Source organism: Larimichthys crocea, chromosome XII (genome assembly GCF_000972845.2).
Source record: "Larimichthys crocea isolate SSNF chromosome XII, L_crocea_2.0, whole genome shotgun sequence".
Lineage (NCBI taxonomy): Eukaryota > Metazoa > Chordata > Actinopteri > Sciaenidae > Larimichthys > Larimichthys crocea.
Window position 1 is genome coordinate 21,421,547 of NC_040022.1, and position 8,066 is coordinate 21,429,612.

Here is an 8,066-nt window from a genome sequence, read left to right on the forward strand (position 1 = left end):
TCTGTAGGGTCCAATCTCTCCCAATTCCTACAAATGTTTAATTATTCTGCTATTTTCATAAGAAAGGTAATTCCCTCCCCTGGAGCCAAACAAACAGGGGTATTCCATTTGGAGGTATTAATTTCACAAGGGAAATTTCTGTAAACATACACACTTGGCGCTTCCATGCTAACGTGGATACATGTGAAAAGAGTTTATTATTTGTTTCAGCCCTGTGTAATGTTTGTAATAGACGTCAAGCAGGAATACAGCAGCAGATAGCAACACAATCCCCGATCAAGGCGTAGCCATGGTCCATGAGAACATGTGAGGCGAAAAAGCACAAAAACTCTGTGGAAGAAACTTGTAATGCACTTGTAACATGCATTAATATGACATGAATGTGTACAAATGGAGTGGGAGAAGAAGAGAAAAGCTCAGTGCATCGTGGGAAATCCCCTGGCAGTCTAAGCTTATAGCATAACTAATGATTCTGGTGAAATATAGAAACACTCGTTGACTGCTGCTTGAAAAATATAGAATCATTTGCTGCCCATGGATACAATTATGGATGCTTCACTAAAAGGCATTTACATAAAGTTTCCACCTTATGTTATGTGTTGTAATTTCTTTGCCCAATATATGGGAATCCAGAAAGGTTTCAAATGAACCAAAGTTTACATTGTGTTGTGGTTGCCTCCATGTTGTAATTGGTGTAGTGTGTCACAGATGACGACAGACAAGATCAAATATTACAGGACATCATTATATCAGACTGTTGAGGAGAAGGTAAAAACAATTTGAATTCTCAAATAGTGGCTGGATCCTTATTAACCTCATTGAAGAGTGAATCAGGCTTTTATTTCTAATTTCCTCTGTTTGTTCATATCTTCTTTGTTTTCTGATGTTAAATGTTTGTTACTGCATCATACTGTATACACAAGCTCGACATGTCCTGTATTTGTTTCAAATTAAACTTGAGCATTTCAGTGGACAGAATTTCTTTATTTCTTACCAAGACTTTTATTGTGAAACATTTGCAGGACTATGTTCCTGTACAGTATTTTAAATGTAGCTACTGCCTTCTTGTGGTACATGTACATTACTACAAAATACAGTTTAGCTTATTCCTTAACACACGCACACCTGCAGTGACTGAACAATAACACTTCAGATAAATTATCAATAAATAGCACAATGTTAGATTTATCACACTAAAGTGATGGAAATTAACATTATGCTTAGTTGACATGCATGTCATGTCACATGTCTATAGCTGTGTGCACAGTTTTCCTGTGAAATGACATTTTAAACAGTTTGATCTGATCTGTCTATGTGACAACAATTCATTTGGTTAAGTATCGTACTATCATAACTGATAGAAACAACAGCCACAGATAATAAACTGGATTGATTTGTTTATGGACATTAAAAACAACACTCCCAGAAACAGTGCTGTGCTGGAAATATACTGATATAGTGGCCATTAGCAGTATTTTTAATCCTATTTGTTCATTATGAACAGAATGGTTGTAGTCTGTGAACGTTGTCAGTTGTCCACATCATTATTCTTTGAGAAGAGTTAAATCTGGGACAACTGAGCTAGACATCATGGATCTACAACCAAGTCCAGTTGCCCCAGATTTCACACTTTTGAAAAAATGGTTGTAAAATGAATGATTGAATGTTGAGTGTCACTCAGCCTGTGCCTGTAAAATCATCAATTTGATCGTGTTTCCATCAGGATTAAAGCACCATTATTGGAATGAAGGTACCACCATGAAGCATGCTATCTAGTGCTGTCAATACATCATGTGAAAAACACATCTGGACACCTTAAATTCTAATGTGGCACTTAACACCTTAAAATACATACCAGAGCATATACCACTTTTTATTGACACCAATCAGGTGTTTTATATACAACTTTTATGTTATGTATGTCATGAAGTGATAGTCAGGATAAAAACTGATTCTATTGATCCTAAACTATGTCTTCACAGAAAGCTGAGGCAACTGGGGAGAAAAGACCCAGGGGACGACCCAGGAAATGGGTGAGTCAGTCTTCTCTTGAGGTGTGAGCTTGTGTGTGTGTGTGTGTGTGTGTGTGTGTGTGTGTGTGTGTGTTCAGGAAAATCTCCAAAGTAATCATGATCCTGTCCACATCAGTGCTTTGGGGTGTAGAGCTCGTCGTCCACCAATCAGATGATCGGTGGGTTGATCATGTGATTTACACAAATCAGTGATTCGTGTTTGAATGAGTGAATGAGATATGTAGTGTAAATGTTTCTCTAGTATATATGTAGCATTGCTCTAGTTCTGTGCTAGGACAAACTGGGACTGTTTAGTGTGGGTAGCACACTGACTGTACCTCTAAGTACCTCATAAAACCCAAACTATCCCTTTAAGCGCCATGCACTGTATACCTATGTACCATACCACACAGCTGGCAGGAACTGTTATTGGGTTAATCAGACATGAATGAGCCAGGGTCTATCCCTCATTGGTATGGCCTTTTGCTCCTCCGCTGCCTGCTGCAGGTCCTGTTCTCTGTGTGCAGGTGCTGAGATGGATAGGCAGACCTCTGCCAAGCTGACCAGCTTCCTCTGCTAGTAATAGCTTGAAGGGGAACTCTCTGCTCTCCAATAGATTGCATTCATCAGTTGTGCACAGCAATTCCCCTTTTCTGCTGCCAAGTGGCTGCTGTCCATTGGATTTTATGTGTTGGTTCCACCACAGGCAAGCTAATGTCTTTCTCCCTGTTTGCAGCTCTATTACAGTAATGATTTGCATCCTCAACATTTGGCTGAGTATAAGTAATTTATTCTCGTGATTATGGCAACAACAATAAAAATTGTGAAAATAAACATTGCAGTTAGTGCTATATTTTATTGAAGGTAATGGCTTATTGGTATGGGACTAATACCTGGAGACTTTTGTTTTTGTAATAATTGACAAATGATTGACACGTGTGTCATGGAGGTCAGTGTATAAGCGCAATTTTCTTAAATGTGGCACAAAATCTAGCTCATGAAAGCTCTCACATTCTGGTATAAATAATATTATACTATCATAATTATATCATTTTGTATCCTACATGACCTTTAAGCCAACTCCTGTCTGCCTGTGAACTCTCTGTCCTGTTCATTCTCAATAAACTAGAGGATTATTTGAGATTCCTCAACCAAGAAATGTAAATAAACGTGTGCTCTCACTATATAAATTCTCAAAAATACAGAATATTTTATATTATTTTTTATACCGACATTACTTCACTTCATCACGTATCAGCAGACACATGTACAATCTCAATATGTCTGTGAAAACCAATATCTATAGCTGATTTATCTAGTTCATGCACAGCACTAGGCTGTCCATGCTAGTCAGAACTCAGCTGTGTGACTCCTCAACCAAATATCCCTGCCCAGTTTATCAGAATTCTGTACAAAATCTGTACACTGTGTAAAGTACAAGTTATACAGAAAGTTATAAAATCTCAAAGTTATAAAGTGGAGTTTTTGTACAGTAATCAGTGAGGTCTGAACAACACCGTCCTTGAGAATCACTACATACAGTTAAGATGAAATAGAAAATACCTGTTACGGACCTCAAGGGCTCGCAAGGCCCGAAACATATTGAAAGAAAACATGAAGACAAAAGTTGCCACTAAAACAATAATATTTTTTTATTAATTCAAAACAAACGAAATAATTCCCCAAGAAAATAACAAAACAAAAGGGTTGGAGGTTCCTGGCCAAAATAAACAAACGAGAGAGAGATAACACTGAGCCAGCCAATGGCCGTCGCACCCAGCATCCACCCCCAAACTAAACCTGCCTACAACCAGGCACGGACTGATAATCTGGCATACCGTGCATTTGCCCGGTGGGCCGACGTGCTATTTGGGCTGATGAGTCCTGATATTTATTTATTTATTTTAAATAACCAGTAGATCACACAGCCCAAACACACTGTTGAGCAACCACCCCGTTCACTTTAGTCCCGCCTACAGGCACAAAAAAAAAAGGCTGTGCAAGACCACCGGCCCTTACACGCTGACTGACAGGGGACCGACCCAATCATATCATGAAACACCTCCCGCCTTTGGCTTGGTGCGCCGGTGTGCAGGTGAAACGTTCTCAGTTAGAGATGGAGAGAAAACGCAAAGGTGGCGCAGAAAAACTCCGCGATAAAAAGAAGCTTGGTCTTCAGGCAGATGTTGCGAAGTGTGTTAAAATCACTGATATGTTTGTCACAGCAGGGCCTCCATCAGCTCCCGGTGCTGATGACAGTGGCACTCAACATGTTGTTGAACCTAAGTAAGGTGGACTACTGTCAGAACATGGATGAAATGCAACGAGTAGGATAAAGCCACCCAACCCCTTGATGAACATGATAAAATGTCAGTCAAATAATTCTGTCTGTTGCCCTATGGCCAAGTTGGTTCGTTTAATGCAGGTGAAATGAGCATTAGTGTTATTTTGACTGTAAGACATTGTAGGCTACACTGGCTGGATGAGAAAATAAGCCCAGCTTAGTAGCCTACTGTTATGTCATTCATTCTAAACGAAATAGTCTTTAATGTGAGAAAACTTGTTCACCATTCACCAACAATAACAATAAGTCTAATTTCTTATTAGACTATTATTGTTTGTGGGGTGAGTACTAGGCTGGCCTATTGGCTAAGTTGCTTTTTGTCCTGTAGATATAGCAGCTCTTTATGTAGCCTGGATGGTAGGGACAATGTAGGCTACATAACTAATAGAAAATCTCACTTTTAAAAATTATATCATCTTTTCTTCCTCCCTGAAACACATAGGCACACCCAATAGGATGAATGCTGCCTTCAGATTCATTACTGTGATTGAGTGGTGCAGTGTATTTTTATAGTGTTAAAAAATCACAAGTTTGGAAGTGTTTAATGTGTCCACTCTCACTGATTCCTGTTAAGTCATTGCATGGCTCAAGGTTTGTTGTTTTAAAGACTTGCACAGTTGCACCGAAAAGACTGAAAAGTGTGTTATCAAATGTTGTGGGCCGGTCTGGTCCAAATTGCCAGGGCCGATTTTTTGTCCCAGTCCGCCCCTGTTGATGTCTGAGACCGGGACTGTTATGTTGTTGTTTTTTTGGCGTGATTACGGCCGACAGTAACCGAGTCCTGTTACCAAACCGTTCAGCAATAAATGCAGGTTTGTTGAATAACGCCTCGTCATTCATCACGTGTCCGGCTGGACGCTACATTAGTAACGAGTAACGATTCAGCACATGAAAAATGTATCGGAGTAAAAGTATTAAATTCATCAAAAATATGTAGTGCATTAAAAGTAGAAGTTGGGGAAAAAAATAATACTGCACAGTACAGATACTGCATTTTAGTACTTAAGTACAGTACTTAAGTAGTTCCACTTCGTTACTATACATCTCTGCTTTTCAGTAGTTACAAGTCGACCAACATCGCAATTTTTTTTAACCCTTTACCTTCTTACTAACGACTGTTTTTTTTCCTGCAGCTTATGAATTCCCAAGGATCTGTTTAAAGATGGAGAATCAACCTTGGAGACATTTCACACCACATGTGGCCACAGACATACATGCTGATCTCTGGTGGACAACATGCAGGCACAATATATTTATTGTATGTATAATCTGATCTGGCTGTCTAGTATCAGCACATTAATGCCAATATATATGTTGATTTCTGAATGGTACGCCTTCACAAGAAAGATGCATTTTATTGGAATGCTCAGCAAAAAAAATTGTCAACCGTAGCTTTAAAGTAAAAGTATTTCATTGGATTGGTAATACAAATCTAATTATGCTTAATAATCACCAGTAGAAACGTACCTCTTGAAAAAATATATCAGAGTTTGAAGGATTCTTTCAGGACCAGTTTCATGTCCTCCCATGAACTCACTGTTTTTCTCTGCTGTGAACTGTAAACTGTCCTGCAGACAGTCAAATTATGTGCCTGATTTTATCAAACACCAGATAAATGTGCAAATCAGAGACAGGCAGAATTCCTGTGCTCACTAGGTATCTGGGTAGGAGAGGTGAATGTCTTCTGAGGCACTGTAGCCCTGAGCCCTCTATATGAGTACATTAACAAGGTGAATAAGGACATACATGCTCAGATTCTTTTTTTCCTTTTTTACAATATATTGAATGTATTGGTTGAGTTTGTCTTTACCATAATAGCTACAACTATTTAATGCCACTTTCTCCAGCAGATATAAAGCATAGAAGGACAAAAAAACACCCTATAGCCATAATATAATATAAGTAGATGCAAAGCAAGAGGACACATAAGTCATACAGCAAGTGCTATTTAATCAATATTTGCATTGTTATTATCGATTTTTAAAAAATGAAATTCAACTATCTAATTCTGGTGTTCTTTTCTTTTGTAAACATCAAGAATGCACACAATGATTGTTTATTTACATGAAAACTTCACATGGCCCCTTGAAAAAATATATCAGAGTTTGAAGGATTCTTTCAGGACCAGTTTGATGTCCTCCCATGAACTCACTGTTTTTCTCTGCTGTGAACTGTAAACTATCCTGCAGACAGTCAAATTATGTGCCTGACAGGCACAAATTTCTACAATGGTTTAATTTTACTCGGCTAAGGGAACCTGAATAGAGAAACATGGCTTGCTCACCTATTAGCTTTTTACTAACAACTGTAACGCCACAAAAGGCAGAATTTCTGAAAGGAACGTTTTTTTAGAAATGCACTTATTTGCAAGAATGACATGATTTAGGTGCATCAGATCTGTTAGGGTTAGAGTTCACAACGTTGCTAACAGCCAAACATCAGGCAAGTGCAACAATACAAGACATAGCAGCCAGCTAATATTACTTACTAGTACAACTGCAAGAAAACCAGCTTTATGTCTGTCTTTATTTCATGAAGCTCTCACCAACAACTCATAGTTAGTCCCAGATTTTCTCTTGGCCGGCAGCTTTTTGCTCAGTCTCTATCTCTTTTTGTTTTCTTAGCTTTTCCGTCAATGTCCTTTTGAGTCTTTTCGGCTATGCCATTGCATAGGGTTACTGGGTCAAATTACATTGCCCATTTGCCTAGCTCTGGTTCTGGCACTCAAAATGGTGGACTCCATGAAAAACGACCCGCTCCCTCTGTAGATAAATAAGGCTCATTCCAGAGAAACATAAACTCAGTCAACCTCCACATCTCCACATCTTGACAGGAATCAACGCAGAATGGGATGCAGCAGCAAAGAAAACACCTGTAGGAGGAAACAAAGTGAATTCTAACTTATAATTATAGTTATTATTGTACTTTTTCCTCTGTAGTTGCAGAATTCTTCTATAAAAACTTTTTTTTCATGTAGAAGCTACAAAGTGCAACAAATTTCTGCTTAAAAGATTGTTTTTACCCGAAGATGGCAAGACCACCACAGATTGCCCAAGTCATCAGGCCTGGTGTGTGCTCTGTCTTGGTGATCACTGACTGCTGGCAATGGGGACACATAGTTTGTCCTGGGACGTCATGTAGTCTAGTTCGTCTTTTTAGTGTTTAGTGTTTGTCAGTTCTTTAGTTGGAGATGAAAAGTGCCGATTAGATAATTGTGTTTCCACTAACAGAGCTGATGCTGCTTCAGTGAGGATATATATATAATTGTAGCCCAGTGGTTGAAATATGAGTTTAAACTATTTTACATGCCAATACATACATGCTTATACACCCATTCACACAACCACTAATATATCTGGGAAACAAACAGGCACCAAAAACAACGTATGTAACTTTTAAAGTGATGATTATAAATGTTTACTCCTTATGTAAGCACCAAACCAACGTATGTATTTTTCTAATGCTGAGTGTTTACAGCTACTAATGTGTGTAACACTGTTACTGTGATGATAAATATTGAAATATTTATATTTAACATTTAATCTGTGTCTATAATAACCACATCCTGAAATGTAGATGTGACATGAGGGTTTTCTGAATAAAGAGCACACACACACACACACATATATAGTTGTATGTATGTACACGTTAGTGCTCTTTATTGAGAGAGGAAAAGAGCTTGACTCATCCACTGAGAATGACTTGCAAGC

At 38.5% G+C, this 8,066-nt stretch overlaps 1 protein-coding gene and 1 long non-coding RNA gene across 2 annotated transcripts in view; one reads left to right on the forward strand and one right to left on the reverse strand.

Moving 5' to 3' along the window:
* LOC104924492 (GDP-L-fucose synthase) overlaps nt 1-8,066 on the reverse strand; it is a 54,565-nt gene that overhangs the window by 4,960 nt on the left and 41,539 nt on the right. The window lies entirely within an intron of this gene.
* LOC113747007 (uncharacterized) lies at nt 1,735-3,748 on the forward strand. The gene is made up of 2 exons (XR_003463282.1): nt 1,735-2,033; nt 2,540-3,748. It is a non-coding gene; the product is annotated as an uncharacterized LOC113747007 (long non-coding RNA).